We start from the raw sequence: 18,502 nt of genomic DNA, 5'->3' as shown, positions 1-18,502 counted from the left end.
TCGAAGAGCAGGATGGAACAATTAGCTAGCTAGGTAGTTGGCTAATGTTAGCTAGTTAACAGATTAGTAGCTTGTTGACTAACGTGACTTGCTAAACTGCACATAATTGATTTTGATGCATTTTGTTGGCCAATTGCAATGTAATTTGAACGTGTGCATATGTGGATCAGAAACTGCTGGCTAACTAACATCACACTCAATTTGACGAGGTGGCGTAGGCTCAACTAACTGCTAGAGGGCCACCGGCTTTGTTTCGTTTACCGGCGGTAGCTAGCTAGCCACTTTCATATTAGAGAGGTAGGTTCATTTGCAACTGAAAACACGTAGCAGCGGCTAACTAATCCGCTAGCCCATTGGCTAACTATAGTATTGGGGGCAGTCTTTGTGAGAGATGAATGTTTTGGGTGGACCAGCTAACCAAATGTAGCCATCACCCTAAAACTGTAACATTAGTTATTCTTGCTAGCAAGTATGAGTGAATGTTAGCTAGTAGTAAGTTACATGGGCCTAGGATCCCCTCCCCGGTTTCCATAGAAGGGATACTAACACCGGTTGTTATTTATCTATGTAGGAGGTAGTTGCACCGGCTGTCATCTACTACCCGGTGCAACACCGGTATGCCCATCTTGACAGGGGAGTGTCGCCAGGCATATGGTTGTTGGTAGCAATGTGTGCTACGTTACTGTAGCACGGTAGTACTAGTGTACTGAGTCTGATCCAGTTTGCTTTATACCTATTTTATTTGTAAGAAGGGATATGTTTAATTGTGCATATTTCATGATTGTATGAATTATATTCAGTAAGCCCAGCTAGCTATTTCAAGTCACTGCGTACTGAGACTCGTGGCTTTTGGATTATTTTGACAGCTAACTTTCTGTCCAGTTTGTGTAGCTTCAATATAATGTGGCATGATTCAAATATCATTTTTGTAAACAAATGGATCAAGAGCATTTCCCTCACTTCAGAAACCCTTGGTCCCTGTCAACACTTTTGATCCCTGTGGAATTATTATTCCAAATATGACCTCCTAAAAACAATTCCTTACTTGATTTTCACGGATTTTGTCCTAATCCATTTGAGATGGATACTTGCTAATGGTCATTTTTTAAAAGTTAGCATCTATCCTAGTGTCTTTTTATGATTGAAATCATAAGATGTTTTAATCTAATGTCCAGTCATAATGGAAGTATTGTGTACAGAGTGCACATGCTGCTGTTTTGTGGTTGTTATTCATGCTATTCTGTGAAGTCGTACTGTCACCTCCTGTTTTATTTACAGCTCGGTGGAGGTGGTTTGAGGATTGGGTTGAATTAGCTTCCTGCTTCTGCCTATAACAGTGATGGTGTTCTTCAGTCCAGGATTTCTGTGGTATCCAGGGTGTTCCAAGGATCTTAATTTGTGTATCTACACCGCTTCATTCACATTGTAGGATGTTGGACTTACAAGCTCTGTTCAATGGTGCTCTGTGTCTCAGTGATCTCTGCATTGCTCATTGTCTAGATTCATATTCATTAGTCTTTCATCTTGGTCAACTGTGTCTCCTTCATGCCCCAGGGCGCTCAGGTGGGACTGTTCCACAGTCTGATAATGGAAGATTCTCCAGGCCTCTTGCAGCTTTCATTTCTATATTACATTTTTATACTATATTTGTTTGTATGTCAACTGGGTACCTAACAGGTTTCATAACTTAATTCTGCCATGTAACCACCACTTAGGCAGTACTGTTATAGGTTGAGCAAAGAAAAGTTTAGGCTACAACTGCGAGGTGACAGATAAGATGCATCAAACTATGCAGATTCCTCTCTGTCAATAGAAAAACAATGTCATTAAACTCACTGACCCTCCTGGTGTCTGCCCCTCTGCCTCCCTGAGGTCAAGAGTGTGGGAACATGTTATTCTCTGTCTGCCCTATGCTCCCAATGGAAGGGATTTGTGTGTGTGTGTGTGTGTGTGTGTAGGCTGAGATGGTGGGTAGGCGGGGCTAGTTGCTACTCCTGTTTGCAAGAGAGAAACCCGGTGCATGCGGCTACTGCTGCACTCCCCAGACAATGGCAGTGCTGCTTAGCATTCAGCACGAGAGGCCAAGGCGGCGCTTCCCACCGTCTGACAACAAAGACCCAGGTCAGCCTACAGTAGTGCCCTATAAAATCTGCGGTGTGGACTCAATCACAGAATCTAGACATTCAGACATAATTCAATAATATAAAATAATGAAGAAAATGCATTAATTTGTCGAAGTTAAACATAAGACATTAACAAAATGCATCAGTGATTTGTATTTTCCTGCAACTTTCTGAAACGGAACAGGAGTGTGTGGTATGTATGTGTACACTTTAGCGATGATGGTAATGATGACCATCTTCTGGTTGAGATGGAAAGGCTTTCTCAATTAATTGTTATCTACAAAGTAGCCTATGCCTACCTGGTAGAATGATATCAATTTGTTTTGCAAACTCTGCAGTCATATGAGCTCTATAGAAATATTGCTAACCTAACAATGGTCTCTGGCTGGTGCCCAAAATCAAAATGTTTTAGCTTTTTTCCCAGACATTAAGTGGTTGAAGTGTTGTTGTGGACTTAGAACATTGAATTTAGTTGTTTTTCTATTAAGATAAAGTGTGATTTTTGAGAGCAAAAACCTAGGTGAACGGAAACCAAGTAAACAGAATTTGGGGTAAAAACAGATTCCGGCGAAAAGTAAAACTGATTTTTATAGTGCCCTACTACAGCAGCCCTGGCTGGGCCGGGAACTAAAGGCCTCACTCACTCTTTATTTTTTCTTTCTCTTTCTACCATCATCACTTAATTCTTGTCTTTCACTTTACTTTTCTAGCATTATTTTGTCATGCTTATTTTTGATAGTTTCTTATCATGAGCAAATTAACTTGTTAAAGTGAATGAATGGGACATTATGGGTGTGTTCCACTAATTAGAAACAGCATGGAACGGCGAGGTTATTGTTCAGTGCAGCCTTTGATGTTATTGATCGTAAGTTGTTATTGAAGAAACTCACTTGCTATGGCTTTACATCACCTGCCATCACATGGTTGGAGTTATTTATCCAATATAACCCAGAGAGTGTTCTTCAATGGAAGCTTCTCTAATTAAACAATAAGGCCCGAAGGTATGCAGTATATGACCAACATACCACTGCTAAGGGCTGTTCTTAAGTACGACACAACACTGAGTGCCTGGACATAGTCCTTAGCCGTGATATATTGGCCATATATCACAAACCTCTGAGGTGCCTTATTCCTACTATAAACTGGTCACAAACGTAATCAGAGCAGTAACAATACATTTTTTGTCATACCCGTTGTATACAGTCTGATATACCACGGCTATCAGCCAATCAGCATTTAGGGCTCAAACCACAGAGTTTATAACTTCAGTTATATGACGGGTGGGTCTAATTCTGAATGCTGATTGGTTAAAACCGCATTCAAGCCGGTGTCTATTCCACAAGTTACCACCGGCTAAATCTATGACGTTAAAATTTACTCTGTTCCATCTGACTGTGCAATCCACTGTCTCATCAGCCCAGCCTTTTCTTGAACTTGATCTCCACTATAAAAAGCATTTAGACATTATCTCACATTTCTTTCAGACTAACATTTCGTTTTCAACAGTGGAGATTTGTATAAATCTTTCTGTTTCTCTGACATTTGCGACATTGTTTTAATATTCAAATTCGATCTCCAGATATCCCATAGTAATTAACGTGTCAGGATGAGACAGGGAGGCAGCTTTTCTCAGCCAGTCGAAAATCATGAATCAGTGTAATTTTTATGTATATATACAAAGAACTATTAATAGAAAACGGGTCAAACAAAACTAAGTGCAACTAGTTTTCTGTCTTTCAACTAAAATTTTATTAGTCACGTGCCGAATACAACCAGTAGACCTTACAGTGAAATTCTTACTAACCAACAATGCAGTTTAAAAATAAAAAGAGAAAAGTAACAAGTAATTAAAGAGTAGCAGTAAAGTAACAATAGCAAGACTATATACAGGGGGGTACCGATACAATGTGCGGGGGCACTGGTTAGTTGAGGTAGTATGTACATGTAGGTAGAGTTATTAAAGTGACAATACATACGTGACAACAGAGAGTAGCACTAGTGTGAAGAGGGGGGATGGGAAATGCAAATAGTCTGGGTAGCCATTTGATTAGATGTTCAGGAGGCTTATGGCTTGGGGGTAGAAGCTGTTTAGAAGCCTCTTGGACCTAGACTTGGCGCTCCGGTACCGCTTGCCGTGCAGTAGCAGAGAGAACAGTCTGACTAGGGTGGCTGGAGTCTGACAATTTTTAGGGCCTTCCTCTGACACCGCTTGGTATTGAGGTCCTGGATGGCAGGAAGCTTGGCCACGTTGATGTACTGGGCCGTTCGCACTACCCTCTGTAGTGCCTTGTGGTCGGAGGCCGAGCAGTTGCCATGCCAGGCAGTGATACAACCAGTCAGTCAGACAACCATGCTCTCGATGGTGCATCTGTAGAACGTTTTGCGGATCTGAGGACCATTGCCAAATCTTTTCAATCTCCTGAGGGGGAATATGTTTCCAGCTTCAGTTTGAAGTGATTGTGTTAGCTGTGTTATTGGCTAGCTCCTCTGAACACGTGTCCTGACAAGAGAGCCCATTTTCTACGCCAGGTGAAATCGCAAATTATTATCTCATTGTTATGGATGTATCCAAATGTCACTAGAAAACAGCTTAAACAATCGCAAATGCAGCTACTTTGCTGTTATTCTGGCTGCACTGTTTGAAGTGACTTAAGTTAGTTGTAGTTGGCTAGCTAGCAAGCAAGGGATAAGAATGTTGCCAGCCAGTATGGCAATGGAACATTTAGAATGAACCGCTGGTTCGCGTCTATAGATACAGAACAAAAGGACTGAACGACTGGGTCGCATCTCTCACAACCAAACCAATAGAACAAACAACCAGCTGGCTTGGGTAGCAACCCTAGATTTGTGTCTGGTCTATATCTTGTGGAAGGATGAAATATTATGAATAAATTCATCAAAATGTTTAATGAAAATATTGAAATATGCTGGTAACCCGTTTATATAAAAGTATAATGCCCTCGAAGCTGATGTTTGGAGGATATATTGACATGGTTTGAGGGTCCGAGACGAGCAACACACGTGCCAGTGCCAATATATCCTCCAAGCGCCGCTTCGAGGGCATTATCACTTAAATATGTGCAGTGTCCCTCAGGGCAGTTGCCTTGGGCCGTTACTCTTCTCTATGTTGGTTTGCCACTGGTCTTAAATGACGCTAGAATGACTATGTATGTGGATATGTCCACACTGTACATCCACACTCAAAGCCAGTGAATTCACTGAAATTCTAAATAAGGAGTTAGTCAGTATCAGAATGGGTGATTTAATAATAAACTGGTCTTAAATACAGTACATCAAACATTTTAAGCGTTGTATTTGGTTCAAAACATTCTCAGACCTAAACCTCAACTGGAATTTTGCATAGAAAATCTTTGCCTGCGTGTGGTGTAGGCTTCCTCCCCCTCCCTCCTAGGCATGCACAGTCTACTGTAGCTACTGACGCTTACAGGCGTGATTTAGAAATGAGATTTCTGAGATTTTTTTTTATTCGAGAAGAATGGATTCACTTTTTCAATGCTAGTTAAGGATACTATAGCTATCACGTTTCATGTTGGATTTATTAACTATAAAAATGTAAGATGTGTTTTTATTTTTAATTCTCTTGCCACTCTGCACACTCAAGCTTGTTCGCTAGCTGCATTATGTGTAATGTAATGGAACTTAGAATCATGATCAAGGGCTAGCACTGGTCCAACATTAGTTCAGCCAAATCTCTGAAGTTCAAAAACATTCAAAGTTCCTTCATAGAAGCCACTCCTCCATAGGTATAATTCTGTGGGCCTGGTTCAGATAACGTCATAACAACATGTCCAGCCCTCTCCTTACCTGCAAATTTCAGTCGCACCCTACACTGCACTGCACTTGTCTGTCCAATGCATGTACATTGCTTTGCCCCCTCCAAAGCAAGCTGTACAATCCATTGGTGAAGTAATTTATTGTTTTGCTAAATAAAAATTCAGAGGTTTAAAAAGGACAAGAAATGAACTTAATAAACCGTTACTTTTTTGTTAGAAACTTTATTTTGCTGGTCGGAACAATGGAACAGAACCCCCAAAAATATGATTCTATTCAGAACAAAACAATGGGAAAAGAATCTTGGTTCCAACCCCTGGAACCAACATCAACAACATGCATACCATTTTTTTCCTGGTTGGGTGTTTTTATGAGAAATATTACTGTGATGAAAATTCCAGATTGTCTGCATAATCAAATAACATTCAGCTCAGACACCCATACACACCCCACAAGACATGTCACCAGGGGTCTCTTCACAGTCCCCAAGTCCAAAACTAATTCACGGCAGCGCACATTATTATACAGAGCCATGATTGTGTGTAACTCCCATCTCCAATTACTCAAGAAAATAGCAAAATTACCTTTTAAAAAACAGATTAAACAACATCTCATGGAGTTTCTGCAAATGCTAATAGGGATCCAAATAAAGCATAAAAGTCACGTAGGGCCATATATCAGCCGTTAGAGTTTAGGACAGGTGCCTCGTGTATTCATGTAGAAATGTTCTCATAAGCCCACTCGCTGTTGTAGATAAAATAAACTGCTGAGTAGTTCTGAGCTAGCATTCAGATGGCTCAGGTCTAGCCTATGCCTTGCAGGCTGGGAGTGTCTCACTCCTCAACCCCCTTTTCTAGGTTTTCAAGCTGATTCTTGTACATAAATATTTTTTAATTTACAGATGAGAGACCTAGTGCTATTTTGCACTGTGAATGTTAGATTATATTCTGGCTATTAGTTTATAGGTATGCCATAGTGCAGTCATTTGAACCCCAACATTTAGCCTCAAGAATAATTTTGCAGTGCTTTCAGGCGTCCTCAACTTCTTCTGTATGTTATGGAGGGATAGGGTCCTCGCACTGATTTAAAAGCCTATGGTACTCTTTGATGGCTGTTACTAAAGATAGGAGATGTTTTATTACATTTATAGTCAACTGTACATTTTCTCAAGAATCTTGATCCAAGATCTGATAAAGGGGTCTGAATAAGCAATGTCAGTTGTAGGCCAACTGTAGTGAGAGAGCAGTCCCAGGCCACAGCAGGCTGCATCTTAAACCCTGTGTTTATTCAGTGCTCTGAGAGCCTGGTCTGGTGGGGCAGCAGAGTGGAGTACAGTGAAGGGGTGTCTGCACCATCTGGGCTCCAGTCACATCCTGTGACTCAGCTGCACTCAGCCTCAGGTAGGCTATAGCTCCAGGCTGCTACAACTAATGGGCAGACTGGGAGGGAGCCTCAGGGTTAGTCACTGTGCTAATAGACGGGTAGAGAAGACTGTAGTCAGGCACTAAACCATAATTGCTCCAGGGTCACTGTTGATAATGGCAGATCCTGCCACTCTCCGAGAGGGTGTCTCAGAGGTAGTTAGGCGGAATTTTTTTGTTAAATAGTTTTCAAAAGATATCTGGATTCACCTATCAGATAGGATTAAATGCATAGGAATGGAACGGACAAATCATTGACTTGACTGGGGATAGAGATTTCTGCCAACATTTTGTCTGGAATTTGGGTTCTTACAGCAACACTTTTTTAGTTTGTCATTTTGTGGAGAAGTCAAGACAGGATTTTCTGCTATTTGACTTTCTAACTCTGAACTACTCCTTCTCACTTTCTCTTGTTCTATCAGCACCTCTATCCGTCTCTTTCCCACATGCCCCCGTGATATGCAACTTTTCAGGGAAGCTAGAAACCAATATAAACAGGCAGTTAGAAAAGCCAAGGCTAGCTTTTTCAAGCAGTAATTTGGTTCCTGCAACACAAACTCAAAAAAGTTCTGGGACACTGTAAAGTCCATGGAGAATAAGAACACCTCCTCCCAGCTGCCCACTGCACTAAGGATAGAAAATACTGTCACCACCGATAAATCCACTATAATTGAGAATTTCAATAGGCATTTATCTACGGCTGGCCATGCTTTCCACCTGGCTACCCCTACCCCGGTCAACAGCACTACACCCCCCACAGCAACTCGCCCAAGCCTTCCCCATTTCTCCTTCTCCCAAATTCAGTCAGCTGATGTTCTGAAAGAGCTGCAAAATCCAGACCCCTACAAATCAGCCGGGCTAGACAATCTGGACCATTTCTTTCAAAAAAATTATCTGCCGAAATTGTTGCCACCCCTATTACTAGCCTGTTCAACTTCTTTTGTGTCGTCTGAGATTCCCAAAGATTGGAAAGCAGCTGCGGTCATCCCCCTCTTCAAAGGGGGGGACACTCTTGACCCAAACTGCTACAGACCTATATCTATCCTACCCTGCCTTTCTAAGGTCTTCGAAAGCCAAGTCGACAAACCGATTACCGACCATTTCGAATCCCACCATACCTTCTCCGCTATGCAATCTGGTTTCAGAGCTGGTCATGGGTGCACCTCAGCCACGCTCAAGATCCTAAACGATATCTTAACCGCCATCGATAACAAACAATACTGTACAGCCGTATTCATTGACCTGGCCAAGACTTTCGACTCTGTCAATTACCACATCCTCATCGGGAGACTCGATAGCCTTGGTTTCTCAAATGATTGCCTCACCTGGTTCACCAACTACTTCTCTGATAGAGTTCTGTGTGTTAAATCGGAGGGCCTGCTGTCCGGGCCTCTGGCAGGCTCTATGGGGGTGCCACAGGGTTCAATTATTGGACCGACTCGCTTCTCTGTATACATCAATGATGTCGCTCTTGCTGCTGGTGAGTCTCTGATCCACCTCTACGCAGACGACACCATTCTGTATACTTCTGGCCCTTCTTTGGACACTGTGTTAACAACCCTCCAGACGAGCTTCAATGCCATACAACTCTCCTTCCGTGGCCTCCAATTGCTCTTAAATACAAGTAAAACTAAATGCGTGCTCTTCAACCGATCGCTGCCTGCACCTGCCCGCCCATCCAACATCACTACTCTGGACGGTTCTGTCTTAGAGTATGTGGACAACTACAAATACCTAGGTGTCTGGTTAGACTGTAAACTCTCCTTCCAGTGTTAAATCTAGAATTGGCTTCCTATTTTGCAACAAAACATCCTTCAGTCATGCTGCCAAACATACCCTTGTAAAACTGACCATCCTACCGATCCTCGACTTCGGCGATGTCATTTACAAAGTAGCCTCCAATACCCTACTCAATAAATTGGATGCAGTCTATCACAGTGCAATCCGTTTTGTCACCAAAGCTCCATATACTACCCACCACTGCGACCTGTACGCTCTCGTTGGCTGGCCCTCGCTTCATACTCGTCGCCAAACCCACTGGCTCCAAGTCATCTACAAGACCCTGCTAGGTAAAGTCACCCTTATCTCAGCTCGCTGGTCACCATAGCAGCACCCACCTGTAGCACCCGCTCTAGCAGGTATATCTCTCTGGTCACCGCCAAAACCATTTCTTCCTTTGGCCGCCTCTCCTTCCAGTTCTCTGCTGCCAATGACTGGAACGAACTACAAATATCTCTGAAACTGGAAACGATTATCTCCCTCACTAGCTTTAAGCACCAGCTATCAGAGCAGCTCACAGATTACTGCACCTGTACATAGCCCATCTATAATTTAGCCCAAACAACTACCTCTCCCCCTACTGTATTATTTTTGCTCCTTTGCACCCCATTATTTCTACCTTGCACTTTCTTCCACTGCAAATCTACCATTCCAGTGTTTTAATTGCTATATTGTATTTACTTTGCCACCATGGCCTTTTTTTCTGCCTTTACCTCCCTTATCTCACCTCATTTTCTCACATTGTATATAGACTTATTTTTCTACTGTATTATTGACTGTATGTTTCAGAGGTCGACCGATTATGATTTTTCAATGCCAATACCGATTATTGGAGTACCTAAAAAGCCCATACCGATTAATCTGACATTTTTTAAAATTTGTAATAATGACAATTACAACAATACTGAATGAACACTTATTTTAACTTAATATAATCAATCAATAAAAATCCATTTAGGCTCAAATAAATAATGAAACATGTTCAATTTGGTTTAAATAATGCAAAAACAAAGTGTTGGAGAAGTAAAAGTGCAATATGTGCCATGTAAGAAAGCGTTTGAAAACGTTTGAGTTCCTTGCTCAGAACATGAGAACATATGAAAGTAGGTGGTTCCTTTTAACATGAGAATTCAATATTCCAAGGTAAGAGGTTTTAGGTTGTAGTTAATATAGTATTTATAGAACTATTTCTCTCTATACCATTTGTATTTCATATACCTTTGATTATTGGATGTGCTTATAGGCACTATAGTATTGCCAGTGTAACAGTATAGCTTCCGTCCCTCTCCTCGCCCCTATCTGGGCTCAAACCAGGAACACATCGACAACAGCCACACTCGAAGCAGCGTTACCCATCGCTCCACAAAAGCTGCGGCCCTTGCAGGTCCAGGGGAATAACTACTCCAAGTCTCAGAGTGAGTGACGTTTTAAACACTATTAGCGCACTTCCAGCTAACTAGCTAGCCATTTCACATCGGTTACACCAACCATTAGGCTGATAGGCTTGAAGTCATAAACAGCGCTGTGCTTGCGAAGAGCTGCTGGCAAAACGCACGAAAGTGCTGTTTGAAGGAATGCTGCTGCCTACCATCGCTCAGACTGCTCTATCAAATCATAGACTTAATTGTAACATAATAACACACAGAAATACGAGCCTTTGGTCATTAATATGGTCGAATCCAGAAACTATCATTTCGAAAACAAAACGTTTATTATTTCAGTGAAATACGGAACCGTTTGGTATTTTATCTCATGGGTGGCCTCCCTAAGTCTAAATATTCTTGTTACATTGCACAAACTTCAATGTTATGTCATAATTACGTAAAATTCTGGCAAATTAGTTCGCAATGAGCCAGGCTGCCCAAACTGTTGCATATATCCTGACTCTGCGTGCAATGAACGCAAGAGAAAGGACACAATTTCACCTGGTTAATATTGCCTGCTAACCTGGATTTCTTTTAGCTATGCAGGTTTAAAAATATATACATCTGTGTATTGATTTTAAGAAAGGCATTGGTGTTTTTGGTTAGGTACAGTCGTCCAACGTTTGGAGTTTTTTCATAAATCATCCCCCAGCGTTGCATCGATTATATTCAACGCAGGGCACGCTAGATAAACGAGTAATATCAATATCATCAACCATGTGTAGTTATAACTAGTGATTATGATTGATTGATTGTTTTTAATGCTAGCTAGCAACTTACCTTGGCTTCTACTGCATTTGCGTAACAGGCAGGCTCCTCGTGGAGTGCAATGAGAGGCAGGTGGTTAGAGCATTGGACTAGTTAGATGTAAGGTGCCAAGATTGGATCCCCCGAGCTGACAAGGTCAAATCTGTCGTTCTACCCCTGAACAAGGCAGTTAAGCCACCGTTCCTAGGCCGTCATTGAAAATAAGAATGTGTTCTTAACTGACTTGCCTAGTTAAATAAAGGTATTAAAAAAATGACGCCCAAAAATACTCATTTCCGATTTGTTATGAAAACCAAGGCTATCGAGTCTCCCGATGAGGATCGGCCATTCCGATTAATCGGTCGACCTCTAGTATGTTTTGTTTTACTCTATGTGTAACTCTGTTGTTGTATGTGTCGAACTGCTTTGCTTTATCTTGGCCAGGTCGCAATTGTAAATGAGAACTTGTTCTCAACTTGCCTACCTGGTTAAATAAAGGTGAAATATATATTTTTAAACATACACACTCAGCATGTAAGTGGCTTTACATTAAGCTAATGATGATGCAGGGACACCAGCTGCTTTTCCTCTTTTGCTGGCTCTAAATGGGGCAGGTCAGTGTACAGGTGTGAGGGACTTGCAGTGGCCCCAGAGTGATTGATAATGAACTATCTGTTGCAGAACGTGGTGATCTATATCAGAGCCTGGAAACATGTACTTGAGATGGACTTCGGGGTTATGTTTAGAATTTAGATACAGGGCTGTCCTGGCATGGAGGCCAAGGAACAGATTGGCTCGGAAGGTAGTTTTTTTTATTTGTCCGTGTTATCATCAGGGTGCAGTGCCTGTGTCTACTGAGCTGTGATAGGTGCCCTTCACAGATCAGTGTTTTACATGTAATTCGGAAAGTATTCAAATCCCTTGACTTTTTCCACATTTTGTTAAGTTACAGCCTTATTCTAAAATGTATTATTATTTTGTTCTTCCTCGTTAATCTACACACACTACCCCATAATAACAAAGCGAAAACATGTTTTTAGAAATGTTGCCAAATTTATTACAAATAAAGAACAGCAGAAATACCTTCTCAACGTAAGTATTCAGAACCTTTGCTATGAGACTCAATTTAGCTCGGGTGCATCCTGTTTCCATTGATCATCCTTGAGATGTTTCTACAACTTGGAGTCCACCTGTGGTAAATTCAATTGATTGGACATGAATTGGAAAGGCACACATCTGTCTAATATAGAGGTCGACCGATTATGTTTTTTCAAAGCCGATACCGATTATTGGAGGACCCAAAAAAGCTTATGCCGATTTATATATATTTTTTCATATATTTTTTATATATATACAGTGGGGAGAAGTATTTGATACACTGCCGATTTTGCAGGTTTTCCTACTTACAAAGCATGTGGAGGTCTGTAATTTTTTATCATAGGTACACTTCAACTGTGAGAGACTGACTCTAAAACAAAAATCCAGAAAATCACATTGTATGATTTTTAAGTAATTCATTTGCATTTTATGCAGGAAAATCTCCAAAATCGGCTGTGTATCAAATACTTGTTCTCTCCACTGTGTGTGTGTGTGTGTGTGTGTATATATATATATATATATTACTGCTAAAAAAAATAAAGGGAACACTAAAATAAAACATCCTAGATCTGAGTGAATGAAATATTCTTATTAAATACTTTTTTCTTTACATAGTTGAATGTGCTGACAACAAAATCACACAACAATTATCAATGGAAATCAAATTTATCAACCCATGGAGGTCTGGATTTGGAGTCATACTCAAAATTAAAGTGGAAAACCACACTACAGGCTGATCCAACTTCGATGTAATGTCCTTAAAACAAGTCAAAATGAGGCTCAGTAGTGTGTGTGGCCTCCACCCTACAATGCCTGGGCATGCTCCTGATCAGGTGGAGGATGGTCTCCTGAGGGATCTCCTCCCAGACCTGGACTAAAGCATCCTCCAACTCCTGGACAGTCTGTTGTGCAACGTGGCGTTGGTGGATGGAGCGAGACATGATGTCCCAGGTGTGCTCAGTTGGATTCAGGTCTGGGGAACGGGCGGGCCAGTCCATAGCATCAATGCCTTCCTCTTGCAGGAACTGCTGACACACTCCAGCCACATGAGGTCTTGCATTAGGAGGAACCCAGGGCCAACCACACCAGCATATGCTCTCACAAGGGGTCTGAGGATCTCATCTCGGTACCTAATGGCAGTCAGGCTACCTCTGGCGAGCACATGGAGGGCTGTGCAGCCCCCCCCCCCAAAGAAATGCCACCCCACACCATGACTGACCCACTGCCAAACCGGTCGAGGATGTTGCAGGCAGCAGAACGTTCTCCACGGTGTCTCCAGACTGTCACGTCTGTCACATGTGCTTAGTGTGAACCTGCTTTCATCTGTGAAGAGCACAGGGCGCCAGTGGCGAATTTGCCAATCTTGGTGTTCTCTGGCAAATGCCAAACGTTCTGCATGGTGTTGGGCTGTAAGCACAACCCCCACCTGTGGACGTCGGGCCCTCATACCACCCTCATGGAGTCTGTTTCTGACCGTTTGAGCAGACACATGCACATTTGTGGCCTGCTGGAGGTAATTTTGCAGGGCTCTGGCAGTGCTCCTCCTTGCACAAAGGCGGAGGGAGCGGTCCTGCTGCTGGGTTGTTGGTCTCCTCCACGTCTCCTGATGTACTGGCCTGTCTCCTGGTAGCGCCTCCATGCTCTGGACACTACGCTGACAGACACAGCAAACCTTCTTGCCACATCTCGCATTGATGTTCCATCCTAGATGAGCTGCACTACCTGAGCCACTTGTGTGGGTTGTGGACTCCGTCTCATGCTACCACTAGAGTGAAAGCACCACCAGCATTCAAAAGTGACCAAAACATCAGCCAGGAAGCATAGGAACTGAGAAGTGGTCTGTGGGCACCACCTGCAGAACCACTCCTTTATTGGGGGTGTCTTGCTAAATGCCTATCATTTCCACCTGTTGTCTATTCCATTTGCACAACAGCATGTGAAATTTATTGTCAACCAGTGTTGCTTCCTAAGTGGACAGTTTGATTTCACAGAAGTGTGATTGACTTGGAGTTACATTGTGTTGTTTAAGTGTTCCCTTTATTTTTTTGAGCAGTGTGTGTGTGTGTATATATATATATATATATATATATATACACACACACATATATATATATATATATATATATATATATATATATATATATATTGAATGAACACTTTTAATTTAACTTAATATAATACAAAAATAAATCTATTTAGTCTCACTCAAATAATGACACGTTCAATTTGGTTTAAATAATGCAAAAACACAGTGTTGGAGAAGTAAAGGTTTTATATATGCCATGTAAAAAAGCTAATGTTTAAGTTCCTTGCTTAGAACATGAGCTGGTGGTTCATTTTAACACGTGTCTTCAATATTCCCAGTGTAGGTTGTAGCTATTATAGGACTATTTCTCTCTATACCATTTGTATTTCATATACCTTTGACTATTGAATGTTCTTATAGGCACTATAGTATTGCCAGCCTAATCCCGGGAGCTGATAAGGCTTGAAGTCATAAACTGCGCTGTGCTTGAAGCATTGCGAAGAGCTGCTGGCAAACGCAGGAAAGTGCTGTTTGAATGAATGCTTACGAGCCTGTCGCTGCTCAGTCAGACTGTTCTATCAAATCATAGACTTAATTATAATAAACACACAAATACGAGCCTTGGGTCATTAATATGGTCAAATCCGGAAAATAGAATTTCAAAAACAAAAAGTTTATTATTTCAGTGAAATACGGAACTGTTCCGTATTTTATAGAGCGGGTGACATCCCCTAAGTCTAAATATTGCTGTTACATTGCACAACCTTCAATGTTATAATCTTCACACAGTTTGCAACGAGCTAGGTGGCCCAAACTGCTGCATATACCCTGACTCTGCTTGCATAGAACGCGTGGCACAATTAGAGAAGTGGCACAATTTCCCTAGTTAATATTGCCTGCTAACATGAATTTCTTAACTAAATATGCAGGTTTAAAAATATATACTTGTGTATTTTAAGAAAGGCATTGATGTTTATGGTTAGGTACATTGGTGCAACAACAGGACTTTTTTTGCGAATGCACTTGTTACATCATTACCCGATTGGCAAAGTAGGCTGTGATTCGATGATAAATTAAAAGGCACTGCACTGATTATATGCAACGCAGGACAAGCTAGATAAACTAGTAATATCATCAACAATTGTAGTTAACTAGTGATTATGTTTGATTGTTTTTCATAAGATAAGTTTAATGCTAGCTAGCAACTTACCTTGGCTCCTTGCTGCACTCACGTAACAGGTGGTCAGCCTGCCATGCAGTCTCCTCGTGGAGTGCAATGTAAACGGCCATAAACGACGTCCAAAAATGCTAATTTACCGATTTGTTATGAAAACTTGAAATCGGACCTAATTAATAAGCCATGCCGATTAATCTGTCAAACTCTAATCTATGTAAGGTCCCACAGTTGACAGTGCATGTCAGAGCAAAAACCAAACCATAAGGTCGAAGGAATTATCCGTAGAGCTCCAATACAGGATTGTGTCGAGGCACAGATCTGGGGAAGGGTACCAAAGAATGTCTGCAGCGTTGAAGTTCCCCAAGAACACAGTGGCCTCCATAATTCTTAAATGGAATAAATTTGGAACCACCAAGACTATTCCTAGAGCTGTCCTCCTAGCCGAACTGAAGAATCGGGGGAGAAGGGTCTTGGTCAGGGAGGTGACTAAGAATCCGATTGTCCGCACTGAAGGAGCTCTAGAGTTTCTCTGTGTAGATGGGGGAACCTTCCAGAAGGACAACCATCTCTGCAGCACTCAACCAATCAAGCCTTTATAGTAGTGGTCAGACGGAAGCCACTCCTCAGTGAAAGGAACATAACAGCCTGCTTTGAGTTTGCCAAAAGGCACCTAAAGGACTCTGACCAGGAGAAACAAGATTCTCTGGTCTAATGAAACCAAGATTGAACTCTTTGGCCTGAATGCCAAGCGTCACATCTGAAGGAAACCTGGCACCATCCCTACGGTGAAGCATGGTGGTGGCAGCATCATGCTTTGGGGATGTTTTTCAGCGGCACGGACTGGGAGACTAGTCAGGATCGATCGAAAGATAAATTAAGCAAAGTACAGAGAGATCCTTGATAACCTGCTCCAGAGCTCTCAGGACCTCAGACTGAGGCGAAGGTTCACCTTCCAACAGGACAATGATGCAGGAGTTGCTTCAGAACAACTGTTGCTTCTGAATGTCTATGAGTGGCCCGGCCAGAGCCCAGACTTGAACCAGACCTAACATCTCTGGAGAGACCTGTAAATAGCTGTGCAGTGACACTCCCCATTCAACCTGACATCTTATCTGCAGAGAATGATGGGGTGAATCTCCCCAAATACAGGTATGCCAAGCTTGTAGCGTCATACCCAAGAATACTTGACGCTGTTGTCACTGCCAAAGGTGCTTCAACAAAATACTGAGTGAAGGGTCTGAATAATTATGTAAATGTGATATTTCCTTTTTATATATAAGTTTCTAAACCTGTTTTGTGTGTAGATTGAGGGAAAGAAAACAATTTTTTTTAACTTTAGAATAAGGCTGTAAACGTAACATAATTTGGAAAAAGTTGAGGGGTCTGAATACTTAACGAATGCACTGTATGTAAAAAGGTTGCTGTCTGGGGCAAACCAGGCTTTCCTTTTCCTGGTTCCACTGTGTTCTGTCTGCTGCATCAAAACCTGACATGTTTTGTAATAAAGTAGCCTATGTTCACTACAGTTGCTCTAGCCCACTTGTCTAGTCCCTATTGGCCACATTTTGCTATGTGTATAGGCATTTATTTTATTTTGTCTGATCTCTTGGCCTTTTTGTTACTCTAATAGATTACATATTTTCCTCCTCTGTTGCTGCAGAAACTAAATTAATCTTTGACTAATGACTGATTAGTGTGGTCAGTGACTCTGAGTGGCTGGTGCTCGCAGGGTTGAGTGGGTAGTGCCAGTGCCTCTGAGGGTAATATGTAGGTAGGTATGTCACTAAGTCCCAGTGGAATTTGGCTTTCATAACAAAATATGATAGCTAGGACACTGGCTTTTGTTGACACCAGTTTTTTCTAAGCCAGATGTTACCACACAAGCCACATGTTGCCAAATACATTGATGGATTCACATTTTCTTATTAATAATTTTGTTTTAACAATGTTTTGCTTTGCACATGCAAAGGGATTTGGTTATGCAATTCCGAGCTAAATAGCAATTGCAGCAATCGGATCAGATTGTAATTCCAGTAAGAGTAATGCGGTCCCTCCTGCCAAATCCCCGGGGGTGTCAGCTGTCTCATCTCACCTGATCATTTTCCCCTCTGCAGTCATGCAGCCTGCTAACCTCTGACCCATGGCGGAAACATCCCTGCTGCCCACCCCCTCGCTGGTTTCACATGCTCAGCACAGAGCACCCTCTCACTCTGTTTGCATTCCACAACACAGACAGCCCTGCCAACCGGTTCTGGGCCCATACGGACAGACAGATCAGATTCTCTCAGTGTCACTACCCGCTCCCCTCCAGGCCCCCTCACACAAGCACAGACACACCACACAAGACAACACTGCACCAATATTCACTCCCTGCTGTTTTATCCCCAGACTGTGACCATGGCTGTTCCCTGGCTATGTTAAAGGTTAGAGTGAAGACACACTCACAACTGGGATCTCCACTCTGACTCTGTTTGTTTTGGCTTTATTTAAGACATCAACTGTATCCTGTGTTTCCTCCTTTTCCAGGCCCTCTTTATGCTGTATAGCTGCTGTCTTCAGTTCCACTGTTATAAAACATATTCTCTCTCTTTTGGGAGGAGTGGTGGTCTTGGCGGGAAGCCAATGGAGATGAGGGCCCATACAGGCAAGGAAAGAGTGAGTGAGAGGGGGATTGGGGGGAGGAGGGTGGGATTTTTGGGAATGGACAAAAAGTGTCAGAGGGGAAAGCAAGAAAGCCAAACGCTCTCATTTCCTTGTAATCATGTGACTGGTGTGTGTGTTGTGTGCCTCTGCCTGTAAGTCCCAATGAACTGCCTGAACAGGTTACTGAGGTCCTCTCCTCTGTCTGGCACCCCCACGCCTTCATCAGTCTCGTCACTCTTTCATAGCAGTCACTGATAAACAGAGTCCTGACT

The 18,502-nt window shown here is 42.2% G+C and overlaps 1 protein-coding gene across 13 annotated transcripts in view; it reads left to right on the top strand.

Annotated features, from left to right (window-relative positions):
* Positions 1 to 18,502, top strand: part of LOC109891042 (eukaryotic translation initiation factor 4 gamma 3) — a 69,680-nt gene that overhangs the window by 709 nt on the left and 50,469 nt on the right. The window lies entirely within an intron of this gene.

The sequence above is a fragment of the Oncorhynchus kisutch genome, linkage group LG5 (assembly GCF_002021735.2).
Source record: "Oncorhynchus kisutch isolate 150728-3 linkage group LG5, Okis_V2, whole genome shotgun sequence".
Taxonomy (NCBI): Eukaryota; Metazoa; Chordata; class Actinopteri; order Salmoniformes; family Salmonidae; genus Oncorhynchus; species Oncorhynchus kisutch.
This window is presented reverse-complemented; position numbering and strand designations above follow the sequence as displayed.